The sequence below is a fragment of the Ustilago hordei genome, assembly GCF_900519145.1.
Source record: "Ustilago hordei strain Uho2 genome assembly, contig: UHO2_contig_14, whole genome shotgun sequence".
In the NCBI taxonomy this organism is placed as follows: Eukaryota; Fungi; Basidiomycota; class Ustilaginomycetes; order Ustilaginales; family Ustilaginaceae; genus Ustilago; species Ustilago hordei.
The window spans coordinates 476,978-487,647 of NW_024545255.1; positions in this window are offsets into that span (position 1 = coordinate 476,978).

Sequence of the window (10,670 nt, forward strand, 5' to 3'; positions counted from 1 at the left end):
GTAGTAGTATCAGTACTATTACTGATTCTATCAAGTTATGCGATAATGCTAGTGGTATTTTGATTCTTAGTAAAATATGTGATAGAGCCTTCTCTATCACTTTTCTCGCTCGAATCTGTAGTTGTAGTAATGCTATTGCAGATTTTGACTAACCACTGTGGACACTCCGTCCAGAGGTAGCTTGGCATGATAAATAACAATATGACATTGGTGAACTTGATGATGACACCAAAGGTCTGGTGTGAGTGTGATACTTGGTGGCATCGACATGAGTGTCCAGTGTGTTGACTAACACTTGAGGTGCTCCCCAGACTGCAGTGGACAACTGCCTTTGGTTCTATCATTATCTGGACTGCAGGTTTACTATGAACTGCCTTTGGACATCAGTGAGTGGTGATACAACACATGTGCTACAATGAGGAGCAATCTATTGATTACTACTCTGCTGACTGAACTAATGAATACTTATGCTTCTGAAGTAATACTAGTTATGTTATGTGTAGAGTGGATGGGGATCCACTCAACCACTTGTGACGAGAAGATATGATTATATATCTCTTTGCAGTGTCGCCAGCGCCACTGCTCCTGCTCTCTCTCTCCAGAGAGTACCCTCTTCATCGAGTACTGTACAGGGATCCCCAAGGAGGCTCCTCCTCCATATCGAGCCTTGTCACTCCTGTCTTTCCTGAGCTGTGTCAACTTCATCGACACTGTGTAAGCGGTCGCGCGCCAGAGACTTAGCTGAGGTTGATTGAGTAAGGACTACTCGATATGATTCACCTAAACGTAACCAAGCGTCGTCACCTAGTAAGTCTCGACTGACCACCTTGAACACTCCGTTCAGAGGTTGCACAGCACAGACGTTGTTTGTTGGTGAGTGAGTGATACACCCTCCCCTACAGTACAAGTGTTCGTAGTACTGTTGATAATGCTCTGGACATCGTCTGGACTGCGATATGCCAATCGCCTGCAGAGGATGTGAGTTACTGGACTGCTGGTGTGAAACACTGCCTACAATAACTGACTGGACTGCTGGTGTCGAGCAACACTGCCTACAGCAAGGAACTGAACTGCTGGTGTTGAAGAACACCACCTACAGTAATGAACTGGACCACTAGTGTGAAGAACACCGCCTACAGTAATGAACTGGACTGCTAGTGTGAAGAACACTGCCTACAGTTGTCGGCTAACAGTGATACAACACACACGTTGAGAGTTGTTGCAAGAGCACTGCTATTGCAAGTAAGTATAGAGTAGTAAGTTGAGTTTCAGAGTGGATGCCAGTCCACTCGAATGCTATGGTAGAAAGAGAACCCCGGGAATCCAGATCGATCTCATGGGATCGGTCGGAGTCAGCCAGACCAGTATGCTTCAACGAGTCGGCCGATCCAAACAAGTACTCGGAGCTATGCTGACGACAGAATCAGCACGCCTCAACTAATCGGCTGATCCGAACAGGTATTCAGAGCTGTGCCGATGTCAGAATCAGTCAGATCAGCACGCTTCAACTAGTCGGCCGATCTGAGCAAGTATTCGGAGCTGTGCCAATGACGGAGTCCTACTTGACATGTTGAACGGTTCAGAGACCTTGAAGGGCAAGTCAATATGGAGGACAGGGACTTGGTTATTGACTTATTCAGAAGTACCCTCACCTGCAGCCTTCAGGAGAAGTTTGAGCAAAACCCACCTACAAGTATTTGGGAATGGTATCGAGAGGTAGAGGACATTGATCATCAACGTATGGTGATGCAACATTCTGCCTCCAAATATCCCAGCATACTTACATCTTGCACAAACCCAGTCGCATGAGCAACAACAACAGCAATCCCACAGGCCTGACAACCTGGACCTGTAACTGCAGGTACTTCATACCGATTTGGTAATTGTCCCCTGCCTCCTCACCTGTTACAAGCCCAGAAGCCAAGGGAGGCTAACCCTCAGGACAGCAACACTTGTCACGTGTGCAGAGGCACAGGACATTGGGCAAGGGATTGTCCTACTAGAAAACCTCCCATACCAATGACAACCAGACCTAATGGTCCAAAAGTCATGGTGACCTTAGAAGATGCCCCTGAGGGAGAATCAACTCCTGAGGAGGAAAGCACAACTGAAGAAGAACTGCAAGATGCATATTCAGTCAAGCAAGCCAGCCTTGAGCTCACTCAGTTATCTCTTGCCGATGAGGCAGAGAGTGATTATGAGGAGGACGAGGAGGGAAACATCAGTGGGATGATGCCCTGATGGCATGCATCGCCCTACAACCTTGGTCACCATCCATTTGTACATATCAAGATTGTTCCATTTGTTTCTCCACTAATGCAAGCAAGGCGGTGCTCGAGTTAACAGGTACGATCCAAGATCACCCAGCCCGAATACTTGCCAACACAGGTGCAGGCTTATCCATAGTATCAGAATCTTTTGTCAGCAAGTACCATTTAAACACAAAACCAACAAAAACACAAACCATACATGGTGTCACCAGCCCCAACTCGCCATTAACAGCTCTGCTACGGTGCAGGTAGTTATTGGAAAACATGTACTAGGGGCGGTGGAGGCATCAGTAGCTGACACTGCTGAGTATGACCTCATTCTGGGTTTCTCGGAATTGAAAAGGTTGAGACCAATGATCCAGTGGGATACTGGCCAACTCGAATTCAAGACCCAAGCTCAGAAGGACCAACCAGAAGAGTCGGGAGCCCCATGACAGGTGCCCCTGAAGAAAAACAAAAAGGATCCCCCAGATAAGAACTATAAGTCTATAAAACTTCATGGACACAAGTTCGTATCAGCAGAAAGATTGATCCAAGCAGCTTTGGAGGATGGCCCTATTGGGTTCATGCTGCTAGACACTCTGCCCTCATCACTTCCGGCATTCAGATTTGTGCCTACTGGAGCAGATCGAGGGGTAGAAATGGAGGTAGAAGCAGATAAACTGGTTATGGTCAAGGACATACTGGAACTGTACCGACATCTACAAGAGGTGTTTGACGAGGTGGAAGCAGATAAGCTACCACCACACACAGAGAACGATCTACAGCTTGAACTGGCTGAAAATAGTAAGCCCCCTCAAGGACCATTATATCTCAAGGGGCCAAAGGAAATGGCCGAACTCCACAAGTACCTTGACAAAAACCTAGCCAAAGGTTTCATACAGCCATCGAAGAGCCCTGCAAGATCACCAGTACTCTTCATACCTAAAAAAGATGGAGGATTGTGACTCTGCATCAATTACAGGGGCTTGAATGAAATCACAGTCAAGAATCAAGCACCATTGCCACTCATCGATGAACAGTTGTTCCTCCTACACAAGGCAAGGATATATTCAAAACTGGATCTCAGAGCCATGTATAACCTTATTCATATTGCAGATGGAGATGAGTGGAAGATGGCATTTGGAACCCAGCTGGGTCTTTATGAGTATTTAGTAATGCCTTTTGGCCTAGCTAATGCTCTTGCCCATTTCCAGTTGTTTATCAACCACATCTTCTGTGATATCATCAGAATATTCATGGTGGTGTACCTGGATGACTTCCTAATCTTTAGTGACACGAAAGAGGAACATATCATGCATGTCATCGAGATCCTGTCACGCTTGAAGAAGCATCGACTATTCACCAAGCTGTCGAAATGTGAGTTTCACACAGACACCATCGAATTCTTGGGGTATATCATAAAACCCACAGGGATAGAAATGGATCCAGAGAAGGTGTGAATGGTTACAGAATGGCCAATGCCAGAGTCGATCCATGACATCCAGCATTTCCTAGGCTTCGCAAACTTCTATCAGAGATTCATAGCTCATTTTGCACACATCGCAAAACCGCTTACATCATTAGTAAAGCCCACAGAATGATTCAAGAAGTTTGAGTTACCAGAAGATGCCAAGCAGGCTTTTCACAAGCTCGTCCAAGTGTTCATGACAGCTGGGGTGTTGAAACACTTCGACTATCACTTGCTGACACAGCTAGAAATGGATGCAAGTGACTTCACCATCGCTGGGGTATTAAAGCAAGAACATAAAGGACATTGGCACCCAGTAGCTTACTATTCTCACAAGATGGTGTCAGCTGAAAAGAACTACAAGATACATGATAAAGAGCTCCTTGCAGTGGTAGCCTGCCTCACCCAGTGGCGCCATATGTTAGCTGGACTACCCAATCAGCTTGTCATTCTGACAGATCACAAAGCCCTCAAGTATTTTAAGTCTCAATGACATATTACTGGAAGGCAAGCTAGATGGGCAGTATTGTTGGCCGATTTTGATTTTGTGCTGCAATATCGTCCAGGCGACAAGGCTGGAGAACCAGATGCATTAACTCAGAGGAGAGACATGCAACCCATTGGGGAGGAACAGGAACACAATGTGCGACAGTTACTACCATCCAGGGTGTTCGAGAAAGTTCAAGATGAAAACGAACCACAGGACATCCCTGAAACAGCAGGGGTTGCTTTGGTACTGATAGCAGCCATGCCAACAATGGAGGCTATCACTTCTCAAGGATTACTAGGCCTAGTCCGAATGTTCCAGCCCCTAGATCAGGAACTTCAAGAGATGCAAGCCCAGACACCTTTTGAAACCAAGAACGGGCTCTGGCACAAAGACGGATGCCTGGTCATTCCAAAGGTAACCATGCTGGGAAGAACCAATGATCACAGGACATGAGATGCACAAGAAGTAGATGACCAATCCCTCTCAGTGGAACATCTACAATTCATGGTGATGTCTCAGTGTCATGATGGTGTAACTGCCAGACATGTTGGATGGGACGCCACTATCCGGTCTGCCCAAAGGCACTACTGGTGGCCTAATATGACAGCCTGGATCACAGACTATGTGGCGAGTTGTCCTGTATGCACTCGATACAAGACACCTCGACACTGACCCTATGGTCTCCTCCAACCGTTGTCCACACCAGAAAGGCCATGGGGATCCATATCATTGGATTTCATTGAAGGACTGCTGATGTCAGGAGACTATGACTCCATCTTAGTCATAGTAGACTGACTGACCAAGTATACAATCATGGTCCTGATGACAAAAACCATAACAGCAGAACAGACAGCTGTACTTCTCAAAACAAACCTCTTTCCACTATTTGGTGCCCCAGACCACATCGTCTCAGATCACGGATGACAATTCATATCCAAGTCTTGGTCTGCATTCATAGACAGCATTCATAGACAGCCTAGGTGCAAAACACTTGCCCAGTACGTCTTATCACCCCCAAACTGATGGGCAGACAGAACAAGTAAATCAGGTCATAGAGCAGTACCTCCAGATGTACTGCAACTATGAGCAGGATGATTGGTCTAGCTTAATTCATATGGCAGCATTCATGTACAACAACACTGTGCATGCTAGTATTGGCATATCCCCATTTTTTGCTTGCTATGGTTGGAATCCCAAGTTGCATCCAGAGATACCTGGAAAACTTGGGGTAAATGACCCAAAGCTTGCCAAATACTTCATGGACAATACTGAATGAATTAAGTATCTTCAAGATCATATCAGACAAGCTCAGAGTCGGGCAGTCAACCAATACAACTGCAAATGGAAAGATATTGAATTCAAAGTGGGCAACCTAGTGTACATCAATCAAAGAAACTGGAAGACGAGATGACCAACCCCAAATTTGGACACAAGGTTCGCAGGCCCATACCCGATCAAAGAAAGGGTTGGTAGAAGGGCATATCAAATCAGTCTACCAGTAAACCTCCAAGTCCATGACGTTTTTCACATATCAATGTTGGAGCTGGCCAGGACGAGCACACTTCCACACTGTGCACAGATTCCAGTAGAGCCACCATTACCAGAGGAGGACCTCGAATTCGAGGTCGAGGCCTTACTGGACAAATGAGTTCGTGATCACAAGATCGAATACAGGGTACTCTGGCGAGGGTACCCAGAAGAAGCAGCATCATGGGAGTTGAGCGACCTTCTCGATTGCCCAACCCTCATCCAGGAGTATGAGGAATCGGCAGGGGGACGACGACTATAACTTCAACAAAAAAGCGACACAAAACTTCCACAAAAAGTGACACAAAATGGAGAAGAGCAAAACGTATCAACGGAAGGCAAAACTCTGTTCAAATTTCGTAGCATCTCACGCAAGTCGACAAAAAAAGAGACACAGGCTTTAGAGAAAAAAGGAGCAAAAGAAAATTGAATTGGGGGTAGATACAAACACATCGTTACACGTCGTGTTCATGAGTAGGAATGAGAGGAGGATGGACCCAGCATCCTTGGAAGAGGAAATCAGCATTCTTGCCAGGTACTGTGACAGACTCATGAGGTTGACGCTCCGAGTGCAACTTATCATGACAATCAAGGTACAAGAAGAGAATCCAAATGATTGGGAATGCCATCACTCAGTTAGGCAAGTGCCAGAGAACACCGATGGCAAATATCCATTCATCAGAGGTGTTGGGTCAGTCACTTGATCATCAGCACGAACAAATCCCAGACCATAACCATTGGTCACTGTCAGATGTGCATGCTCTGCCAGGTGAGCGCCCCAAAGCTGCCTGTTGGGGGGACCGTCACCAAGGTACTCCATGTCTGGAGAAATGGGAATTGTCTGTTTGCAATGCGACAAGTTGCCAAGGTGGCAATGAGTGCAGGTGCGAGGAACATGACTGTAAGGGATGAAGGGGTTGACGAATGCAGAAGGAAAACAACTAAAAAAAGAGGAGGTTAGCATCGGCAGGAAGAAAGAGAATGGTGTATGAAAGATTACTCATGGTAGACTAAGACTAGCACACTGGGTGCATTGCCAGCTAGGCCAGGGCATACAACCCTTGGTCATTCGAAGCATGGCCAGGCAGTGCAGTCGCCATTCAGTTGAAGAACCTCTACCTACCTCCCACTCTGGAGGATAGTCCCCAGTAGCGATTTTTACCACCAGCCTAGACACCACCAATCCTTCAGACCAACCAGCTATCTCACTGTTGGTAGGCACATGACGATCAAGGGAAGGAGGGGCTGGAGTACATGCCAAGTCTACTTCCACAGCATCACGATGGTCAGAGGAAGAAGTCATAGGGCATTCCAGGTCAAGGAACAAAGGATCGGGTCCATACACATGCCCAAGGGAGGAGCAGAGGGAAAGCATGGAAGCAGTCGGGCTCGGGAAGGCCAAGTCATCAGGAAGGGAAGATGTAGGCAATGGGGGAGTCTGGATAGAAGAAGTCAGACTAGGCAACAGGGGAGTCTGGATAGAAGAAGTCAGAATCTGAGGGGTGGGGTCATCATTAGAAACCTCGACCATTGTAGTAGGAGGTGAAGGGGAAGTCCTCAAAGGACAAGAACAACGAAGACGGGGCATACTGAGTAGAGAGATATCAGTTGCATGATATGGTAAGAGGAGAAGAAAGAGGGGACGAAAAGTAAGACAAAGGAGGGCTTATATAACCTCGACGGAGCTCAGCTCTGGAAGGGGGGGTAATGTCACAGGGACGGCTGGCCTGCGCAAGAGAGTGTGCCAAATGATCAGCAGCAGTTATGATAACATCGCGTAACAGAGCAGTACCTTCCAACTGGGACCCTGTGTGATGGATCATGCTCTTGTGGTCATAGACTCGATTGAATGCGAACCATGTTTCAGCTTCAATCAGGAAGATCTCCACATCCCTCAGATTGAACTTTGGGAAAGGGGTGGAAAGTGGTTTAGACTGACCAGGGGAAGGCTCCCCCATGTTCTTGACATCATATTCGGTGTCCCTAGGTATTCCTTCATAGGGCTGACTGTACCTCAGCCTGGTAGGGGTCACGTACTTCTTGTAGTTTGAATATGATTGCATGTTTTGACCTAGGAAAGATCCCGTCCTGTGTGGTCTGGGTGCTGGGTTGGGTTTGAATGACTCCTCATTGGTAGTCTCCTCAGACTGACTGTTGCTCCTGACGAGGGCTTCCAATGACTCCAACCTTTGCATGAAATGATTGGTAACTGTCCAATTCATTGATAGGAGCTTCTCCATTCTTTCCTTGGACCTTTCCATTAACCTCTGCAGCTCCTCGAACCTATCCTTGGTGTCAGGCTCCATCATGTTGTCATGGGGCACAACTTGAATGATCCACTCTAATGTAAGCGGTCATGCGCCAGAGACTTAGCTGAGGTTGATTGAGTAAGGACTACTCGATATGATTCGCCTAAATGTAACCAAGCGTTGTCACCTAGTAAGTCTCGACTGACTGCCTTGAACACTCCATTCAGAGGTTGTGCAGCACAGATGTTGTTTGTTGGTGAGTGAGTGATACACCCTCCCCTACAGTACAAGTGTTCATAGTACTGTTGATAATGCTCTGGACATTGTCTGGACTGCGATATGCCAATCGCCTGCAGAGGACATGAGTTACTGGACTGCTGGTGTGAAACACTGCCTACAATAACTGACTGGACCGCTGGTGTCGAGCAACACTGCCTACAGCAAGGAACTGAACCGCTGGTGTTGAAGAACACCACCTACAGTAATGAACTGGACCGCTAGTGTGAAGAACACCACCTACAGTAATGAACTGGACTGCTAGTGTGAAGAACACTGCCTACAGTTGTCGACTAACGGTGATACAACACACACGTTGAGAGTTGTTGCAAGAGCACTGCTATTGCATTGATATGTAACCAAGTAAGTATAGAGTAGTAAGTTGAGTTTCAGAGTGGATGCCAGTCCACTTGAATGCTATGGTAGAAAGAGAGTATTTATACATTCGATCAGTGTTTTCCCTCGACACCTATCCTGCTCCTCTTGAGGGGCCTTTGTCCCCTGTTAGGCACTGCCTTGCCCTGCTGGCATCATCCCCTTCGATACTGTGCTCCTACCATTTTGCTTGGCGTAAGGGTTATGCAACACTGCCCTCTCGCCTTCATGCTCTCCTTCTGTCTGATGTGTGATGCCCCCCTTTCGGCATGGCCCCCTTTCGTCTTAATCTTGTGAATCCCCTTTTGAACCTCGTGACCATACCCCCTGGTCATGTGGTCATGTTGGCTCAGTTCCATCTCGACTTGTTCAGATCGGCCGACTAGTTGAAGCATGCTGATTCAACTGACTCTGTCATTGGCACAGCTCTGAATACTTGTTCGGATCGGCCAACTAGTTGAAGCATGCTGATCTGACTGACTCTGTCATCAGCACAGCTCCGAATACTTGCTCAGATCAGCCGACTAGTTGAAGCATGCTGATCTGACTGATTCTGACATCGGCACAGCTCTGAATACCTGTTTGGATCGGCCGATTAGTTGAGGCATGCTGATTCCGTCGTCGGCATAGCTCCAAGTACTTGTTCAGATTGGCCGACTCGTTGAAGCATACTGGTCCAGCTGACCCCAACTGATCCCATGAGATTGATCTGGATTCCCAGGGTTCGATCGATCTCATAAATCATGTGCACTGCCAACCTGATTAATCTCGTTGATCCCCAATGGTTGTCGACTCTGATCAATCTGGTGCACCCTTCATATGTTGATCTTCTGCGCACCCTTCATATACTGCTCCGTTACGCGACGTTATCATAACTGCTGCTGATCATTTGGCGCACTCTCTTGCGCAGGCCAGCCGTCCCTGTGACACACTGCTCCTCCTCTTCATGTCCCTCTCACCGGTGTCCTTTACACAGCTCTCCTTCCTTTGACCAGCAACGGTTCTCCTTTACTCCTGTCCTGTGGGCCCCTGAGTGGTAACCAACCATGTGTCACTGAGCTTGGTCCCCATCTTGGCAAAACTTGGTCCTTGGCCCAGCAGAGCTTGGTCCTTCTTGCATGTGAATTGTCATATGGACATCCTTACTACCGATCTCCGTGGAATCTGCCACATGATCTCGCTTGCTGCAGATTCTGGCAGGATTCATGATATTGATGATGCTCATGCCAATTTCGCTGTGATCTGTCATAGAGCTGATTATACTGCTGATCTCGGTGAGCTCTGCCACAAATCCTACATTCTGCCTGATCCCTCGATTCCTGTGCTGCCTTCATATGAACTTCGGTTCTTCCTTCTTCTCTTGCGCATCCAGGCCCATGACACCAGGTTTCAGGCGCATGACCCCTGACACCCCTTTTAATGGTTCCGTTAGCATGTCTGCAAAGTTATTGGCTGTGCCTACATTTTTTGATTGTTAAATCACCTTCTTGCATGTCGTCCCTGACAAAATAGTATTGGGTGTCAATGTGCTTGAGCTTCCAATGTTTGGCCAGGTCTTTGCTTACCTGTACACATCCCTGACTGTCCATACAGAGTACTGGTTTGTGTCAGAGGTCTTGCGCCTGAAACCTGATATCTGTAGTAGAAATGCATCTATTACAGATCCTGTCGAGATATGTGGTAAAATGCCATGTATTATTATTCTGGTTGAGATCTGTCATAGAAGGCCTCTATGACTTTTTTTGCTTGAATATGTGATAGATTGATTGCTATTGCAGGTTTCGACTGACCACTGTGGACACTCCATCCAGAGGTGGCTCGGCACGATCAATAACTATAGGAACTTCATACTGACACCAAGGTTGTCACGGGATCGGGAATTGGGTAACCAAACCGAACATAGTGAGCAGTAAAACCACTACACCAGCTAGTCCCTTAGCTGGTGTACCTGATTCACACAACACTGAAGTATAAGCATTGCACTCCCCAATGCTCTGGACTTGGAGAACAGACATCTATTCATTCCGGTGACA